This window comes from Pelophylax lessonae, assembly GCF_965119305.1.
Source record: "Pelophylax lessonae genome assembly, chromosome: 6".
Taxonomy (NCBI): domain Eukaryota; kingdom Metazoa; phylum Chordata; class Amphibia; order Anura; family Ranidae; genus Pelophylax; species Pelophylax lessonae.
The window spans coordinates 167104050-167125381 of NC_138773.1; the positions used below are offsets into that span (position 1 = coordinate 167104050).

Sequence of the window (21332 nt, forward strand, 5' to 3'; positions counted from 1 at the left end):
CAATTCCACCATGGATAAACTCATGTGAGTGAGGTGAGGTTACGGAGTACACTGATCCTCTTTCATCTTGACAAGCATTTGAGTTTATCCATGGTGGAATTGCTGACATTTGGCGTGTTTTGCTTATCCAGGAGAGTGGCTGAGCCATTAATGTCGGTGAGTGTGACCTACTCCCCTTTGCTTGCACGGTGGTGGTGTTAAGAGGTGACCCGCCATATCCACTTATTGAATCTACATCCCATCAAGTTCACATGTTTGGATGCAGGTATTTATGGATGGCCATTCTGATGTTATGATGGACTTTTTTTCTGAAGATTGTTTATTCTGTGGTCTCATGTGTAACTATTGAATAGAAGGACTATTCACTTTTGTGGTGATGTGATCTTATCACCACTTTTTGCGCTACTGGTCACATTTATATGTTTTTACATATTGCCTTGTTGCCCTTTTTTATATATGTTAGAAGCATTATCTGTCAACACATAAAATCTGTTCCTTTGTAATTTCAAAATCTTCTAGAACACCCTCCACTAACTTCTGAAGGTAATCACTGGTGTGATGTGCCTGAGTGTCCTTTAATCCGAGGGTCCGTGTTATTGTTTTACTATTTTCAACCACAAATCTAACATTAATAGCAAAGTAATTGACTCAGTGACGTGTGCATGCATCCATTTTAAGGAAGACAAAACGTCCTTTCAGAACTTTCTGTGGTTCCTCCTTTTTACATTTGACCTCCTCAATTATAAGTTTCCTTATACCAAGTCATTAATTATAACTTTTTGGGAATTGGGACATTTAAACTTGCTTTTTTTTTAAATTCCAATCTAAATTTAGTAGGAGTCGGAGTCGGTGCATTGTTTGCCGACTCCGACTCCAGGTACCCCAAATTTCCTCCGACTCCACAGCCCTGTGCAATAGTCAAGGAAAGAGATAACAAGGGAGTGAATGAGTAGCTAGGTGGTTTCATTAGTTAAAAAGGGGTGCATTTTAGAGAAGTTATAGAGGTGAAGTCTACAGGCTTTTGACAGGGATTGGACTTGAGGATGAAATAACAGGTCAGAGTCTGGAATTGCAGCTACTACCCAGGCAAGTGGGGTACACACTATAATAAAATCAGAAAAAAGTTCCATACGAGGCACGATCGTTCAATTTTCGTATGTGTGTGTAGACAACTTTTGACATTCAATTCAGACTCTCCAAACAAAAATTTCTGAAAGAAATACAAACTCCAAAATGTTTCTTATATGTGAACAGAACTTGATTTTCATTTATTGTGTACTGTTTTCCCATAAGAAAAATCAGATACGAAAGACTGCATACGATTAGAAACAATAAACAACAAAAAAAGCCTTTGTCGTATGGGGATTTCCGTACATTAGTTCCATCCTCGGATTAGAATTTCTGTGGAACATCGAGGAAAACCGAACGATCATTCCCCTGATTTTTTTTAATAGTGTGTACCCTCCTTTATAGTTAGTATGTCTGCTGTTGTGTTTCCATCCCCTCCCAATGCTTAGTCATTGTACAGGTGCAGTATCATCAAAGGCTGTAATTTATGAATCACAGCAGAGGGATTTTTTAATTATTTTAAAAAAGTAAAAATCACTATAATGTTACCACACAATGCATCCACAAAAACTTCCTGCCTCTTGGCTGTTTGTTGCACTGCTTTATTTACTTATCAAATAAGAACTGCCTCAGTCTCAACTTCTCTGCTGGACTAAAGCCCCGTACACACGAGTCGATAATTGGCCGTGAATTTTCGGCCAACGTCCGATCGGCCGATTTTCGGCTTGTTAGTATAATGCTTCCGACAACTGACTCCGACTTTTCGGCCGAAAAAAATCTGGTGTGCAGGCTATAAAATTTTTGTTGGCCGTCAACACAACGGCCGATTTTCCGTCAGTCAGTACAGATTTCGGCAGACAAAAATCTGATGAGCAAGATTGGGCATGCTCAGAGAAGAAAAAACACACGGAAAGTAAACCAGCACATGACATCACTTCAGAAGTAGATTTTTGTTGGCCGAGAAAATTCGTGTGCAGTCTAGGCACATTCCAACCAACAAAACACCACTCTAGACAAAAGTCGGACGATCGGTCGGCCAATAATCGTTGCGTGTGTACGAGGCATAACTCTCAGACATCAGATTGGACTTCTAGCCTGTTTACATGCATACTTATCTCTGCTCAGCTCAGACATATCTTCTGTCATTTAGATCTATAGGCTGGACATGCATTCTCCATGTGTCCTCACATGTTGCTCTTGCAGCACTGGTCCCAAAAAGGAGCCCTAACCTGATTGGAAACTCTTCCTAAATATTTATGGGTAAAACCCATCTGTCTCCAAGTCTTCACTTTTTGGATGTTATTCAGGGACCCTTTTAGGCTCCATTCATACTTGTACAGCTCCAAAGTTGCCCCCGACTTTGGAGTGCAATTTTGAATGGGTGCAACTTGGATACGACTTTGGCCAGTAATAATAGACAACTGTTGCACACAAGTTGCATTGTATAACATTCAGGTACGACTTTTACGAAACTTCTGGGTTAACATTGAAGTCTATGGCCCTCAAGCTGCATGAAAGTCAGACCAACGTAGTGCATGAACTACTTTGAAGTTGCTGAAACTTTAAAGTATAATTCCACTTTTGTTGAGAAAAAAAACATTTCCTCTAGATGATTTATGTACATTGCAAGGATTATAACAAACTTTGTTGCAGATTCCTACCATTTGTTATTCTGAAGAAATCCCTGTTTGTTCCTCTGTGCCCCTGTGCTGAGTGGGTCTAATGGGAGTGGTTTCATAATTATCAATCAGCTGTGCAGCTGCAGAGCACCAGTGAGGAAATCTGCTGGGCCTGTATCCCTTTAGACGTGTTCCTATCTCACCAAAAATTATTTTTGTTGCAGGGGTTGCCTGAAATCTGACTTGTATCTTAAGCAGACTTTTGGTGAGCCAATCACACTAGCGGGAAATTATGTTTCTGGGGTGTGGTCAGTACACATTCTGTGCAACATGTCATTGCGCATGCGCCGCCGCCGCTCGGAAAGCTCGTATACATTCGGCTATTCCCGGAAATAGCCAAACATGTACGAGCCTTTCCTGAGCAGCGGCATAGAATGCGCGGTGACATGGCGCCGGGAGGCGCCATTTTTAAATCTAAGGCGTCTCAGGAACAGGTAAATGAGACTCCTCCACAGCCGCACTACCTGCCCTTATACGGGGCGCCTCAGGAGCACGTTGGGTTACTGCTTTCTCATAGTGACAGACAGCGCTTGTCACAGATACTGTAATATTAGCAGTACACAAACTCAACACACTCTATATCGTGCTGTACTAATAATTCCATTACTGTAGCCAAATTATCTGTTCTCCAATAATAAATTACCTGAATGCACACTTTCATTCTGCGCATTACCAGAAGAATTGCGGATATAAGGATTGGATTTCTTGCACACAGATGTAATCAATTACAAAGATTTATATGTAGGATCTAATTGACAGAAAGATCCTGAGGAAAATGTTCTGTAAAGGCTTTCCTTTAGACATGCGTATAGGCACATAAATGTATGTATAAATGACTGCACTGAAATGTAAAATGTCCTATTTTTATTTTACAGCTCTGTACGTATCGCTTTATAAACCTAGAATTACACTGTATCAGGGTCTGGCAATCCGCACACATTTCCAAAACCTCCTTAGCTGACATTGTGGGGCTGCCATTAATCAGGGTGGATTTGATTTAAATCAAATCTATTTAAATCACCAGTAAAAAGGCTTGATTTAAACCAACTCAATTTAAATCTCTCCTCTGATCCGCTGTTGACCGTCAGTTCCATTCACTTTATAGGAACAGCTGGTGATGCGGCAATGACACAACAAGTTAAGGGAAGTGGCGGCAGCAGGTGAGTGGATGCCCACTAACAGGCGCTGCCATGATGGATCTGAAATGACAGGTGCTCTTTAAATGTAAGGACTCATTCTCTGATAGTTAGTGTGAAATTGTATGAATGCATCAATGCAGTTGCAGAGCTTGGATTCATTGAATGAGTTTACCAAATAATGTAAATATTGCAGAATACACAGCCTCATGCTACATAACTAAGCTCCATTTCATGCTGAATAAACAAAATTATTAATGCATCTTAAATAGAAAACTATCTTTATAGATTTTACCCCAAAAGCAATTTATTTAAAAAAAAAAAATATTAAAAATTTTAAGAAATCCAAAATTTAAATAAAAAAATCTAATTTAAATCTAAAAAATCAGATTTTTATCTACCCTGGCAATAATTTTTAATGCCACCCACACCCATGGGGAAAAAATGGATTTTTGACTTACCGTAAAATCCATTTCTCTCCTGTGCATTGACAGACACATCTCCTGGTATTCATAACCATTGGGTTATACTGCCCCATACAGGAGTAGGACACTAGGCGGAAAAGAGTTCTGGTTACACCCATGGGCAGTCCCAGGAGGTATACTCCCTCTCTCTGCTATAGCCACTCATTTTTTGTTACAAGCAGTGTCAGAAAAATAATAATTCTGCAGAGGGGTGGGTGCTGCGTCCGTCAATGAATATCAGAGAAATGGATTTTACAGTAAGTCAAAAATCCCATTTTCTCTTTCGTTCATTGACGGACACAGCTCCTGATATTCATAACCATTGGGACGTCCCAAAGCAGTGTTAAACATGAGGGATGGGAACAACCAATAAAATTCCCAAGACTAAACATTAGCCAACCAGACAACAGTAGCTCAACCAAACAAAATGAGAGTGTGTTGTTTTTTTTTCAGGTGGGCTCCAAAGAGAAGAGACAAGGACTCACTGCTCAAGGTCGTGTAATTGCCTGAACGCACCGGCCGTCCGCGCTTCCGCCGGATCACTTCAGGTCGGGGGCGTGCTCGGCTGATGGGCTTCAGGGAACCTAATAGGCAATCAGCTGAGCAAGCGGCATCACACAGCTGATGATCGTTTCAGCTGATGGCGCTGCTTTTTAAGCCCTGTTGGTCCGACATGAGAGCTGCCTGCTCCCTCGCCGGACACACAGGACTCTTTAAGCTCCAACACCCACCAGGGACATTTGTACTATCGTGGCTATAGGTAAGCAACCAAATCTGCTATTCAGCACAATCATGCCCAGCTCACTCTATGATGACAGCCTCGGGATACTGGCATTAAGTACATACATCAAATTGCATTGGATTAGTTAAATTTTTATGTTGCATTTGTGACAATGCTAAAAACCTTCCTTCTAGCCTCTCCTTGAGACTAGACAGCGGGCAATTGCTGATAACGTGTATTCAGGAGTTCATTTAAGATCCCTAGACTTTCTAGGATAACCAGATGGCACCCCTAGTGGACAACGTTGGCATGCTGACCATTTGCTTTTAAATACCAGGCAGGCAACCCATATCTCCCACCCCAGTGAACTGTGTAAGTTTATTATATAAATTGACTTTCAATGTATTGTATATCTTTTGGAATATGTGACAAGTAATTGTTATATGTTAACTACCTACAGACCACCCTCCAAGGGCACCCCTGAGGAAGGAGTCCAGTTTACACTCCGAAACGCGTCGGGTCAAACCCGGGGGTCAAGTGGTCTAAGTTTCACTGTTCCATGTGGAGTAATTTATAGCTTGCCTACTGTTTTTACATTTCTGTATAATTGAATAAAGTTTTCTCTTTTTATATATCTTTTTTGTCATATGTTTTGGTGCCTTTAAAGTCCCACCCAAGGGGAACCCTTTTGGTTTGATGACTCATACAGGTGCATGCCCCGGCTCGCCTCCGTTAAAACTTGATAAAGGAAAAGGAATTGGCAGCACTCCAGGTTGAGTCAAAATCCAGATTTATTGACTGGACATCCAAATTATGACAATCATGACAAGGTAGACGCGTTTCACACACTGACTGTGTGCTTAATCATTACAAAATTGGGCTCCAAAGAGGACCAGGTCCTCTTAAACAGCAGCCTGCAAAACCTTGCGGCCAAAGGAAGCATCCGCAGATGCCAACTCATCCACTTTATAAAACTGTATAAAAGTGTGCACCGATGATTAAATGGCCACCTTGCAAACCAGCGTCACTGACGCCTGATGATGAAAGGCCCAGGAGCCACTAAGCGCCAGAGTAGAGTGCGCCTTGACAAGGAAAGGAGGAACCTGACCCCTGATGAAATAGGCCTGAACCACCGTCTGTCTGATCCATCTGGAAAAAGTCGCAGAGGAAGCGGACAACCCTTTTCGAGGTCCATCTGTGAGCAAAAAGAGAGAGTCTGACTTGAAAGACTCAGTAGCTGCCAGCTACACCCTAATTGCCCAGACCACATCCAAGGCATGCAAGGCAATTTCCTTCTGATGTTTAGGCCTGGGACTTAGGGAAGGCAACACAATGTCTTCATTCAAATGAAAATCAGAGACAACCTTTGGAAGGAAAGACGGACAGGGGCGAAGAACCACCTTATCCTTGTGAATCACCAGATAGAGTGAACGACAGGATAACGCCGCCAGTTCCGACACCCTGCGTGCAGAGGTAATAGCCACCAAAAAGGCCACCTTCTGGGACAGCGTAAGCAGGGGAGTCTCCCGAATATTTTTAAAGGGAGGCTTGTGTAGAGCTAAAAGCACCAAATTGAAATTCCAAGGCGGCAATGGAGCCCGTACTGGAGGGACCAAATGTCGGACACCTTGAAGAAAGGTACGCATCACTGAGTGTATGGACGAAGGTCGTATGAAGAACACTGCCAAAGCCAACACTTGGCCCTTGATGGTACTCAAGGCCAACTTCTGTTCAACCCTCCATTGAAGGAAGGTTAAGATCTGAGACACCAAGAAGGAGCGAGGATGAACCCCAAGCGACTCACACCACACAATGTACGATGGTAGCTCTTCATAGAAGTAGATTTGCTTTCAACAGTGTAGGAAACACCAATTCAGATAAACCCCCATCCTTAAACCTGGCGTTCAACAGCCAAGCCATCAAAGCCAGCGACTGTAAAGCAGGATGGAAGACCGGTCCTTGGGACAGCAGATCCTCCCTGAGAGGAAGCTTCCAAAGAACCTTGGCAAACAGCCGCACCAGATCGCCGTACCAAGCCCGACGAGGCCAGTCCAGAGCCATTAAAGCGGAGTTCCGGGCACAAAAAATATTTTTTTTTTTTGTGCCCCTCCGCTAGGTATGCCGCACCTGAAAAGGAATTGGATAGTTATTTTTTTTTTTTTTGTTTACTCACCTTTTTATTGACGATCGTAAATACTCACCTATGACAGCTTCCTCCTCCAGCGCCGAGGCTCACCCCGTCACTTCCTGCCTCGCGATGATTCCTGGGAGCTAAACGTCATAGCTCCCAGGAATCAATGCGCCGCACCGGCCCCGCTCGTCATTTCCGGGCGACGCCGCATTCCCCTGCTAAACAGCTTCTGGGCATGCCCAGAAGCTGTTTAGGAATGCGGCGCCGCACCGGAAGTGACGAGAGGGGCCGGTGCAGTGCATTCTGGGACACGAAGACGCGGAAGAAGACAGAGAAGAGGACCGCGCCGGCTTCAGCTGCCCACAACCGAGATGGAAACGCTGTGGAAGAAAATTTCTAAGTAAGTATTTCTTCTAAAAGGTAAGTGCGAACCGGGACAGATCAGAGGCTAGCCATTGTGGAATGTGCTAGCCCTGACTGTCCCGGGGGTATGTTCAAGAAAAAAACGTTTCTCTGCCCGGAACTCCGCTTTAAGATAATAAAAACTTTTTGCATCAGAGCCATTAAGATAACCGCAATCCCTTCTGCCTCGATCCTGTGTAGAAGTCTGGGCAGAAGCTTGAGAGGAGGGAAGGCGTAAATCAGCCGATACTGGCGCCACGGGGTCACCAGCGCATCTGTGGTGTCCACCAGAGGATCCTTTGACCGAGCTAAAAACCTCTGCACCTTTCTGTTGAGCTAAGACACAAACAGATCCACCTTGGGGGTGCCCCACTGGAGACACAGCTGATGAAACACCTCCGGATGAAGGGACCACTCCCCTTGGTCCAACGCCTGCCGACTGAGGTAATCAGCCTACCAATTTTCCACCCCCCGGAATGTGTACGGTGAAGAGGGCTGGAACGAACCATTCTGCCCTCCTTAGAATGCCGGCTACCTCCAGAGCCGCAAGAATACTTCTTGTGCCCCCTTGGTGATTGACGAAAGCCGCAGCCATGGCATTGTCCAACTGAATGAGCACTGGACAACCCTGAAGATGATCCGACAATGATCCAGACACAGTCTGATCGCTCAGAGTTCCAAAACATCGGCAGTCTGGACTCTTCCAGCGTCCAGATCCCCTGAGCAGAATGCTTGCCGAGAACGCCTCCCCAGCCGAACAGGCTGGTATCCATGGTGACCACTGTCCAATACAAGGGGAGGTAGGATTTTGCCAGCCGAAGTGCCGGAGAACCAAGCCACCATATTAGGGACTCCCTCGTTCCCTGACTCAGCCGGATCTGATTGTCCATAGACTCCGGAGTATTTTCCCATTTGGTCAGAATCTCCCTTTGCAGGGACCTCATATGGAACTGTGCAAATGGACTCGCCTCAAAAAAGGTAGACACCATTGGGTCCAGCACCCGCATCCAAGTCCGGAGGGACGACCATCTGTTGGACAGTAGGGGGCGAATTGCAGCCTGCAAGCCTTCAAACTTCCTCTGTCCAGAGGAAGGAGCACTCTGGCTAAGGCCGAGTCCAGAGTAAGGCCCAGATAGTCCAGCTTCGTGGACAGAGCCAGAGCACACTTCTGAAAATTTAGAATGCAGCCGAACTCCCGCAGAGTTCGTATTGTGATCTCCCGGTTTTCCACCAGAGCAGAGGGAGACTCCGCTCACAGAAGATCGCCCAGGTAGCCTAGTACCACGATCCGCCGTTGGCGTAGCAAAGCTAGCACCGAGGCTAACAATTTTGTGAAGACTCGAGGAGTAGAGGCGAGACCAAAAGGTAACGCCACAAACTGATAATGCTCCTCACCAACAGCAAAGTGGAGAAAACACTGGGACTGACACATATTGGAATGTGAAGGTAGGCATCCTTGATATCGATAGAGGTGAGGAAATCTCCCTGATGCAGGGATGCCACCACCGTTCAAATAGATTTCATTCTGAACTTCTATACCCTCAAAAAGCAGTTAAGCAGCTTGAGGTGCTGGATTGGATGCACTTTGCCTTCCTTCCTTCCTGAGGACTGTGAACAGGTTTGAGTAAAAACCCTGAAAACATTCCGAAGTCAGAACCGGGAAAATCACCCCTTAAAGGAACAGGTCTTGTACCGCCCCAAACAGGCCCTGTAAGCGGTCTTGAACCAGGGAAGTCCACGGCGAAGGCCTCCACCCCAGGTATGGGTAAGGGGGCACCTTCATGCTGAAGGAGCATTATCCACGGGTCTGGAGAATCCCGATCTTGGCTTGCCAGACCAGGTTCCTTTGGATCCTCCTGAAGAGGCCCTGAAAGGCTATGAGCCCTTGTCCGTTGACCCTGAGGGGGGAAAAAAACTTCTTATGAGCTGAGAAGGAAGGCCCAGGTCTACGAAGGGGTTCCTTGCCCTAAGTAGCCTGTGGAAGAAAAGTACTCTTCCCCCCTGTGAGGCCTTTAATTATGTCATCCAGGGTAGCTCCAAACAGGCGATCTCCTTGGAAAGGAAGATCACGCAAGGCCTTTTTTGAAGTCTGATCCGCAGACCAGCACTTGAGCCAAAAGACACGCTGAAGGACCACTGCCAAAACAGAGAGGCAAGCCATCAGGGGAGCCGCATCCAGAGAGGCATCACAGATAACCTGCAGCCCCTGGACCAGCTGGTCCCCCAGCTCAGCAAAGGCAGGGGGGAGCTGTTCCCCTTCCAGGTCACGGCATAAGAGCTTAGCCCACTCAGTCAGAGTTTGCAACACTAGGGCAATGGTGAACAACGGCCTCATTGGCGAACTAGCCAGAGTGTACATATTGTGGGCCACAGCCTCCGCCTTCTAGTCAGCTAGTTCCTCAAAGACCGGAGACTCTTCAACTGGAATCATGGTTGCCTTGTTTACTCTAGAAACTGGAGGGTCCATCATCGGTGGCACAGTCCACTTCTTAAGAGACTCCTCATAGGGATAATGCCTAGAAAAGCTCTTAGGAACCCCACAAGGACGCTTTGGTCGCCCCCACTCTTTAGCGACAATTCTGTCAAAATAGGCAGGGAAATGAAACACCTTTGCCGCTCTGGATGGCTTGTGAGTGCCAAAGGCTACCTGCGCCTCCGTTGCAGCTTCAGCTGTGTCCTCCATCTTTAGTGTCACACACACAGATAAAATCAGTGCATCCGCCAGCGCCTTTTCGTGCGTGGCCGCAGATGTGGAGGAATCATGCTCACTATCAGAGGATTCCAGGCGAGTAGATGCAGACCCAGCAGGGTGACCCACGTCTGCGGTGGCCGAATCAGATTCAGGATCTGATGAGACAGGGGAAAGCGGGGGGTGCTTTTTGCTAGCCCGTCGCCCGCAAGCCACCTCCTCCCGGGACACAAGGAACTCCAGGACCGCCGTCATTGCATGGATAGATGGGATCAGGTGGGGAAATGTGCTCCAAATTCTCCATGAGTCACTGGATCCCAAAAAAGGTGTAAAATACTGCTAAGGGACAACCCCCACCACACTGGCAGCACCACCTGGTTGCCAGGCACAAGCACCAAGCGATCCTCAGCAGAGAGGGAGAGGACCCCACCAGACTCACCACCTGCAGAAACAATCGCCTGAAGCCACCAGGATAATGCACTACACATGCGCCGATCAGGAAGTAAAATTATCCAGGAGTCAGCACCAGGGGATGAGGAGGGGCTGCCTACGCCAAAATCACTGCCCACAGGGCTCCACTGTCATAGCCGCCGCAATTTTCAATGGCAAACCACAGCAAAATGGCCACCAGACTTCACAAACATGGCCGCTGTGTATAGTAATACACAGGCTACAACAAATTGGTGGCACCACGAGGCATACAGGGGTCCAAGAGGGAGACCAGGCCTCAGGGACAGATCCAGGCAGGATGGGGGGCCCTGGCAGGAGCCCTCACCAGGTAGAACCCCCCCCGCACAGTCGATCGTCCGGTTGCCGGCGGCGCACCCCCTGTCCAGTGGGGCTATGTTGCTGCTGACCTAGCGGAGAACAGAGGTCTGTGTACGCTCGCTCCCCAGACTGGGGTCACCACTGGATCTAGATTATCCAGCCCGTCGCCCAGTCTGGCAGCTGATTGTAGATCTCACAGAAAAAATCCAGAAGAAAAAAATTTCTATCCAAAAAATAAATAAATAAATAAATAAATAAATAAATAATTGCCAGGACCAAAGATACCACCAAGGAACTAGGTCCTTACTCCTGACTAGGCAAAAAAAACAAAGTGGCTATAGCAGAGAGAGGGAGTATACCCCCTGGGACTGCCTATGGGTGTAGCCAGAATTCTTTTCTGCCTAGAGTCCTACTCCTGTAGGGGGCAGTATAACCCAATGGTTATGAATACCAGGAGCTGTGTCCATCAATGAACGAAAGAGAAACATTATTTTTTCAGGTGCACCAAAGCACCATTTGGTTCTCTGCGATTGCTTTTTTTCAAAAGGGTCAGCTACTTTTTTGCAGCGTTTTTTCCACACATACAGCAGGTAAAATGAACAGATGCTATGCCTGCGAAAAAGCGCCAGTACCCGTAAACTCTCACATACAAGATGCCTTAGGCTCCATGTACACGGGACGTTAGAAAAAACGCGCTGCAAAGCTAGTTCTGATGCCGGGAAAAAGCAGCTGTTAAGTGCTTTCAGTAGCTTTTTCCATTTGCGTTATTGCACGTTTGGCCACGTTGCTTTCAGCAGCGTTTTTTCTGCCTCCATTCAAAGTCAATGGTTCCCTATGGGAGCCTATTGATCTGAATGAAAGTCGCACCGCAAGTCGGATCAGGATGATCCAACTTGCGGCGCGACTTGCGCTGTGAGAATCTTGAGGGGGAACTCCACGCCAAAAATGGGAAAAAAAACTGTGTGGGGGTCCCCCCCAGGTTCCAAACCAGGCCCTTCAGGTCTGGTATGGAATGAGGGTAGCCCCACGCCGAAAAAACGGCGTGGGGTCCCCCCCAAAATCCATACCAGACCCTTATCCGAGCATGCAGCCCGGTAGGGCAGGAAGGGGGAGGGGACGTGCGAGCGGCCCCACCCCCCCTGGACCATACCAGGCCACATGCCCTCAACATGGGGGGGGTGTTGGTGCTTTGGGGCTCTGCACCCCCCACCCCAAAGCACCTTGCCCCCATGTTAATGAGGACAAGGGCCTCATCCCCACAACTCTGGCCGGTGGTTGTGGGGGTCTGCGGGCAGGGGGCTCATTGGAATCTGGAAGCCCACTTTAATTGTCTGTTACAAGAGGGGGCCACGCCAACATGACGTCATCGGAGGGCCACGCCCACAATGGCTATATAACAAGCTGCAGAGACCGGCATAATTACCGGAGACATCGTCGGAGGAGGACCGGAGGAAGAAGAAGAGAAGGGCTGAGGGCAAAAGAGCAGAAGAGCGGACAGCAAAAGAGCAGAAGACCAGGAGAGGGAGAAGACCAGAGCAGAGAAGACCGGATGAAGATTTTTTAATAAACTTTCCAAAACGTCTCCTGTCATTATTTACATACACTACCTTTTATGGGGTGAATGGGTAGGGGTACAGTGTACCCCATACCCATAGGGAGGGGGTCCGGGATCTGGGGGCCCCCTTGTTAAAGGGGGCTTCCAGATTCCAATGAGCCCCCTGCCCGCAGACCCCTACAACCACCGGCCAGGGTTTTGGGGTGGGGGGTGCAGAGCTCCCCCTGCCCCAACACCCCCCCATGTTGATGGCATGTGGCCTGGTATGGTCGGGGGGGGGGGCGCTCGCTCCCTCTTCCTGCCCTACCGGGCTGAATGCTCGGATAAGTGTCTGGTATGGATTTTGGGGGGGACCCCACGCCGTTTTCTCGGCGTGGGGCTACCCTCAAATTCCATACCAGACCCGAAGGGCCTGGTTTGGAACCTGGGGGGGACCCCCACACAGTTTTTCTCCCATTTTTGGTGTGGAGTTCCCCCTCAAGATTCTCACAGTGCAAGTCGCACCGCAAGTCACATTATCCTGATCCGACTTGCGGTGCGACTTCCATTCAAATCAATAGGCTCCCATAGGGAACCATTGATTTTGAATGGAAGAAAAAAAAACTTATAATGTGGCTCAACGTACGTTCGTCACGTTTGGTCACGTTCGGCCGCGTTTCTGCGTTTGAAACGCCGGGAAACACACATTTGAACGCAAATAATTGTGTTCCAAAAAACGTCCCTGAACTCAACTGCCTGCAAATGACTGTAAACGACCCTGTGTACATGGACAGATAAGATAAAATGTAGATGGGTTCAGGGGCTTCTGAAAAAACGCCCAACTGCTTCTAAACGGCCATTTACAACGTCACGTGTACATGGAGCCTTAGCGTGCACAAATGCGTTTGTAGGTGTATCAATGTGACAGAACACAAACCTTTTCATTAGTGAATCAGCCCAATAACATGAAGCCTGGAATGTTCTTCACAGCAGATACAATCTTATTGACTCTAAGTATGAGCCTGCCACCCTCATTCATATGGCACACTTTTATTTGCTTTTCGTGGATGCATTGCACATGTCTAGTGGTGTAGTCCAGAGGTCTCCCCTCCGCTGTTACAAGTCACTCACTCAGCTACCAGAACTCTCTCCCTCATTTATCGCATTGGAAGGTTCCTTGTAATACAACGTCCCGCCCCCTCACACCACACACAACAAAGACGTTGCTCTGTCACAGAAAATGATGTGCCCCGTACTAATACCTGAAGCGCCTCTGCTAAAGCAGCTTGCTCGTAGTGAAGTGATGTCACATATGGGAGGCGGAGATTGTCCACATTGTGCGGGCTAAACTCAGTGGAATAAAGTTTATTGCTAGCAAAAAAATGCTTTACAACCAACTTTATTATTCATTCATAAAACAGGCAGGATGTTCAACAATCATGTAGAAATGTTCGGAAGTGACAATTCCTCACGTGTGCAGAAGGCATATTTATAGGAAACGCAGACATTTCAATCCTCTCACTTGCAAACATTATATATCCTGGCAGAGTTCACAACTGTCTGTCATTGGTAGGGACTGTCCAATTTTTGATTGGAACCAAGCCTCTCTCTGTCCCCCCTTAGCAGTGATGAGCTCAGGTGTCGGATCAGAACCCATGTTTGCAAGCTCACTAGGAAGCTGTCACCTGTATGAACCAATCATATGCAGGCATACTAGGTTCCAATCCTAGTCCACCCCCAAGCTCATCACTACCCCTCACCTGTCCCTCTTTTTGGTCTGGTGTATAGACTTTGGAAAAATCTACTATGTAAAGTGAACCGCTTTGGTTTTTTTTTGTACCCTGAAAGGTAATGTCATAATGTGCTAGTATGCATTGCATGCTAGCACATTATGTTAAACGTATCTGAAAATTAAGCCTTCCAGTGCCGCTGTAACGTTAAAAAACCCTACCCCGTGAAAATTCCCTACCCTAGTCACTTCCTGCGCATGTACGTCATTGAACAGCTGAGCAGCTTCCCACTGCGCATGCTCACAGCTGTGGAGGGTAGGGAATTTTCACGGGGTAGTATTTTTTAACGTTACACCGCATCATATATCAGCTGTTGCCGACACCCCACTGCCCATGGGCAGCCACTACAATAAATCATCTCTGCTCCAGCCCTGAGATTTCCCTGTGGGCGCCCGTCATTCATCATCAGGTGCGGCCTCTCACATGATCTCGGCTCCGTGATTTATATTTTCATAGACTCGCCGCCACTTTTACATTTTGGAGCCGAGATCAGGGAAGTATGATGGGTTGGAGCGGAGATGATTTAATGTTGGAGCGGAGCGGAGATGATTTAATGTACGCGCGGCAACAGCTGATGCAGTGTAACGTTAAAAAACACTACCCCGTGAAAATTCCCTACCCTCTGCAGCTGTGAGCATGCGCAGTGGGAAGCGGCTCAGCTGTTGAATGACGTACGTGCACAGGAAGTAACGAGGGTAGGAAATTTTCACAGGTAGGGTTTTTTCACGGAACACCGCGCTGTCCCTGCTGCAGGCGCTCCCATCTTCACCCGCTCTTCCTTCCTGGTTTTGCGGACTCTGGCTGTCTGGGTGGCTGTTCCTTCAGAGCGACACAGGAAATTATGCAATCTTCTCTCTTGGAGTCCTTTTCGAAGCCAGCATGAGAGGAGATAGCATCAGACATTGAGTAAATGCACATTGAGTAAATGCACTACACTGACAACAGATCACATAGTTAGGCACATATAACCCCTTGATCGCTGCCCCAGTTAACCCTTTCACTCTGTCACACACTGTCATTAGGTACAGTGTACAGATTTTTTTTACTGATCACTGTATTAGTGTCATTGGTGACGCTAGATAGCGTTAGCGGCGGTTAGCTAGATAGCGTCAGGGTACCGGCTATATATTACTTAATAAACTTTTAACCCCTTGATCGCCCCCAGTTAACACTTTCACTGCCCAATGTCACAGTGTCATTAGTACTGTGTACAGATCTTTTTTCTGATCACTGTATTAGTGTCACGAGTGACACCAGATAGCATTAGCGTCAGTTAACGCCAATCCGTGTCAATCCCCGGCCGTGTCAGTTTGCCCGCTACATATTTATTTATAAATTTAACCCATTGATTGCCAGTAACACTAACACAGACACACTTTACACCTCCATTACTAGTATGAGGGAAAAGAGGAGCCTTTAGCCCCCCTTTTCTTATGGGATGGTGGAAGGAGAGCATTTAGATTTAATCCTTAATGCATTTTTATATATATATATATATATATATCTATATATATAAAATAAATTATTGATAATTTTGTTATTGCTTTGATGACCATTCCGGCCTGCCATCCCATAGCCTGAACAGATCAATATCTTTGATCAGATCAGGACTATACTTGTGTTCCCACTAGTATAGTGTTCCCAAAAATGCAGCGTTAGCAAGATCAACCCCAACACCTGTGATTAGCCCATCTGCCCACCCCCCCCCCCCCCTCCACAATAGCAGTGTCAGTAGATCACTGTCACATCTGATACACAGTATACAAAACCGCAGCATTAGCAGAATTTTATTAGTAGTGGTTCAAACAGTTCTTGACAGTCAGGTGTTTTATTATCTGTGAGTCGCACTAGGTACCTATAAATTTAGTGGCCAAAATGTCAAACCAAAGGTAGTGAAGAGGCCTACAGGATACTGAGCATGACAGATGAGATCAATGGGTAGTCCTCACTGTCAGAATCAGACTCAGTATACGAACCTGTAGAGAGCAGGGGCACACTGACAGATAACTCTGATGACGGAATAGAGGTCCCTAGAGGTGTACCCGATCCCGTTTCCCGGTTGCTGAGGTGCTACAATCGCATGATGATTCCCGTATTCAGCAGAGTGCCAGTACTAGTGCCGCTCTACCTTTTAGTGAGCTAGCGAGCACCAACGGCCAATTACATCCTGGTCTTAGACATACCAGCACTGCAGTAACACTTGGGAACGTGGAAAGTCCCATAAGTGCAGTTCAAGCTGGTGCGGTGGCTAGCACAAGTAGTGTACTGCAGCCACCAAGAATTCAAACACAGGCTGTAGAGCCCATAGTGCCCTTCCTGCTGCATTTGCAAATACTGATTCAGAGCCCAAAGATTCTGCATCGCCTGTACTTCCCCTATTCGCTGGTCAACCCGGAATTCAGATGGAGACAGCAGATTTAACTCCCCTTGGTTTTTTGAGCTGATTTTCACAGAAGATCTGTACAGCTCTATTGTAGACCAAAGTAATTTATACAGTATATCAATCAATTTATCGCCTCAAACCCAAATTCGAACTTTGCCAGACAATGTGCATGGAAACGTATCATGGTTTTCGAATTTAAGACTTTTCTGGGCCTAATTCTCAACATGGGCATTACTAAAAGGAATGAGTCACGGTCATATTGGTTCACAGACCCGATTAATCATATGCCGTGCTTTCTGCTGCCATGGCCAGGGGTAGATACGAGCACATTATACGGTTTATGCACTTAAATGATAATGAAATCTGTCGTCCTTGGGGTGACCCTGGACATAATCAGCTCCACAAAACTTGGCCCCTCTTGAACCACTTGAACCAAAAATTTACAGCCTGGTATTCAACCAACAAGTTGTCTACGTAGAGTCCCTAATTAGGTTTTCTGGCCACCTTCTTTTCAAACAGTTTCTCCCCAGCAAGTGTGCCAGATATGGGGTAAAAATGTACAGTATAAGCTCTGTGAAAGAGCAAGAGGCTATACATGGATTTTCCTGGTTTACGGGGGAAAGGATAACAGCATGGAGCCATGTGACTGCCCAGACTACATAAGAAGCAGTAGCAAGATTGTTTGGTGCTTGAAGTCACACTCATTTGGAAAGGGGTACCACTTGTACGTGGTCAATTATTATACAAGCGTGCCACTTTTTAGACACCTTTTTGAATTTGGAATTGGCGCATGTGACATCATGTGACCTAATCGCCGGGACTTCCCCCAACAGCTTGTAAATACCCGACTTAGATGGGGGGAGAGAGCCTGCTTGAAAAGTAGTCCACGAGTACAAGCTTGGGAGGGGTGGACTTCAAGGACCAGATGATTGGACCATACTTAATTTCCCCTATGGCCAGATGCTGGTACAAGAAATTGTCTGTATATTTATTCAAATTGGCCGTGTTCAAGGCTTATGTACTATACAAAGCGTCAAAGTAGATCCTTCCTAAAATTTCAGGAAGAGACTATCACAGCCCTTTTGTTTCCAATAGGTGCTGTGGCCCAATTTCCCAATCCAGATGCAGTGAGCCGGCTGCATGAGAAGCATTTTCTGGATGTCCTCTCTGGTACCCCAACCCAAAGAGCACTCCAAAAAAGATGTGTCTGTAAAAGATGTGGATTTAGGAGTGACACCCGCTATGTTTGTCCCTCCTGTCCTGGCCAACCTGGTCTCTGCATCCAGCATTGTTTCCTTCACTACCACACATTAGTGGAGTATTAGCATAGGGTACAGCATGGCACAGTCTAGGGCACCCATTTACAAAGGGGCTCAAAAGATGTTAGACAGTCAAGAAACATTTTGAGAGACCCTGTCCTGGAAAGCTTACAGTTTTTTTACAATTTTTTACAGCTACAGAAAAGTTACAAAAAAGGTGTAAAAAAGTAAAAAAAAAACATGAAAAAATTAAAAAAGAATTAAATAAATAAAAAATAGTTGTGGTTTTATTGAGGTAATGTTCTGTTCTTACTGTACTGTATACTAAACTGCTATACTGTAAAGTTTTATTGTTACTGTGTTTTATTGTTATTGTTGCAGCTACTCCATTCAGCTGCAGCACTGATCTGTTTATTCTGACAGCAACAGGGGTTGCTTTCAGAATACATAAATCAGTGACTACAGTGCTGTATGAGGTGATTTAACCACTGCAGTTAAAAAACAGAGCGTATATGCTGAAGCATGGGGGCTGGGGTGGACAGAGGGCGGATCGCCCTATGCTTCGGCATATGTTTTTTACTCTTTTTTGGTACAGATTGCAATAAAGTTGCTGTTTTATTGAGTTAATGTTTTTTTTTTATTTATTTATTTATTTTTTATTAATCTGTTTATTCAGAGTGCAACAGGGTTTGCTTTCAAAATACATAAATCAGTGATTACAGCGTTGTAGGAGGTGATTTCACATTTAAAAAAAAAAGAGCGTATATGCCGAAGCATGGGGCTGGGGTGGACAGAGGGTGTATTGCCCCTATACTTTGGCATTTTTTTTTAAATTTCTCTTGGCAGAGATATCTTCATCCACATCGATCTATAGGAATGGAGGAATCCGTTAGGTCCTTTTTTTTTTTTTGTTCAGCCCATGGGCTAAACGAAAAAAAAAAGAATATTGCAAGAAAAAGGAAATGACGCCATAGTTATCACTCCTGTTGTTAGATATAACAAACAGTAGCATCCATATTGACAGACCAAGGCCATTACCATATAAACAGACATACCTAGCCCCCAAGAAGAGGGAATAAAAGAAGGCTGCATGCTTGGTCACAAAGGAAGGCCACTACATTAAGGATGGATATATCTGATTAAACAAAAATAAACCATTTCCATCAATATTCTGTGATGCTGTCATAAGCAGACATGTACATCTACATGCCTATGTCTTTAAACGGCAGAAGCAACAAAGCACAATACCTGTAAATCCTCCTTTAATCCCTTGCTTGCCTACATCACCGCAAAAAAAACGTCCTGTCATGGGCAGCCTGTAGAGTCCATTGCTATCTCAGTCTGTTTATATACTGGTGAACTGGTGCCAGAAACAGTTCACCCCTCCCCCCCCCCCCAGTTGTTGTCTCCAGCATCATCTAACAACGCTGGAGGATCGACGAAGTGGAACATGCTATCGTGCAAGCGTGATAATGGTGGAACGAGCGACCACCGACCCTAACCACATCACATCACCATCCATCCCACCGGTGCCAGTATAGCGGCACCTGAGGGAAGGGGCAGAGAGAGGCAGAGGGGCACACAGAAATGACCGCCATGTCCTGCCATAAGCCCATATATCAAGGCCCATACCCAATAAAGATATAGACAGCATTGCAGTATACTGTCATCCTATGGATCACTAAGGGAGTAAAATGTAAAGCAGACAAACATAATGCCATCCTGTGGATAGAAAATAGATGATTATATATCCTTATAATAATACTCCTTGAAGAGTACTTTTCTCTCACAGATTCTTTCTCCCACAGATTAGCAGAAAAAACAATTAGTAAATAGTTCCACATAGATATTGCCCCCCCCCCCCCCCCGATAAGGCTTACATATTCCGGATTGGGCACCAATAGACGGACCCCCCCCCCCGCAGGTAACTTATGCCTCACAAAAGGAGAAAAGCCATCCTCTGTCTAGGAGGTCAGGGATGCATCTCCACCAGAGGAGACAGACCTGATCTTTACGAAAGAACTTGCAAACATCACAAATTTAAGAAACCACTCCCTTTAGATTCACTTAGCGCATGGACACAGACTAACACACAGGGATTTCTTCAGAATAACCAAAGGTAGGGATCTGCAACAAAGTGTGTTAAAATCCTTGCAATGTAAATAGATCACCCAGAGGGGAATGTGTTTTTTCTCAACTCTTTAAACCCGCAAGTGTTTTTTTTTTTCTTTAATCGCTGTTAGTTCTTTATATTGGCTTTTGAAATTTATGAATGCAGCAATTTAGAAATTGGATGAAAGGTTTAGCACATCTAGGGACAGTTGGAAACTATGCCCATATAAGACAAATGCACTATCCTAGATGCAGATATACTTTGTCTAGGGCCATGCATCCAACCCTGTACACATGTAAATGCTCAGATATGCAGGAAGATCCATACAGCCACTGCTAATATTAATCACTGTCACTGGAGCAGATATCTTCAATGAACGATTTCCCCTTTCTTGTTTCTGTGCCAACTCTAAAATGTTAGATATTTTTATACATTTCTTAACAGATACAGTGGTCACCAGGAGAAAAGAGAGGATGAATCCCCCAGCAAAATCAGAGGGAAAAAAAAAAAAAATGATGGTTTATCATTATGACACTTCATCGCTCAATCAAAACCTGGAAAAAAAGTTTAGGTCTGGCACACACTGTAGTAATTATCTGTCACATTTCTGGGAGGGCAGATCCCCTGTTTCTCCTGAAACATTCAGCAGTTCCTCCTGTTGGCCTCCATTTTACTACTGGACAGTAGTGATGTAGTGTGGCTAGAGGAATCAGGGAGCACTGTGGGGGACAAAGGAAACTGACACTCCAAGAAGTACTGATTTTCAAGCAGACTTCCCATAACTAACGATTCCTCTTCTATGGAAAGGCAGGAGAAGAAGAAGAAAGTGTTTAAAGGCTTCTTCACAGGCATCATGTTTACTGTGATATTTATATTTGTGAAAGGGTCACTTTATGAAACATGGCTAGAGCACAATTTGTTCATTCACATTATCACTAGCCTTAAAGGGTCGACTCACATCATAAAAAACTATAAAGAAATGCTGTTTTTCATGCTGTTTATACACATTTAGTCACTATGAGATTTGTTTTCTGTATTCTGAAAAAAAACCTGGTTAATCCTGCCCCCCCCTGGCTTTTGGAATTTACAAATGCAGAAATGTAGAAATTGGATGAACAGTTTAGCACTGTAAAACACTTTTTCATGGATAAGTAGCGCAATTTAATGGTCCTGTAATCTATTTTACATTAAATTC

General features: G+C 45.6%; 1 protein-coding gene across 1 annotated transcript in view; it reads right to left on the reverse strand.

The window, feature by feature from the left end:
• MPG (N-methylpurine DNA glycosylase) overlaps nt 1-13920 on the reverse strand; it is an 88638-nt gene extending 74718 nt beyond the window's left edge. Inside the window, exon 1 of the mRNA XM_082260224.1 lies at nt 13855-13920. The gene's annotated coding sequence lies outside the window, so the exon portion shown is untranslated. The remainder of the gene's footprint in view (nt 1-13854) is intronic.
• Between the last annotated feature and the right edge of the window lie 7412 nt (nt 13921-21332).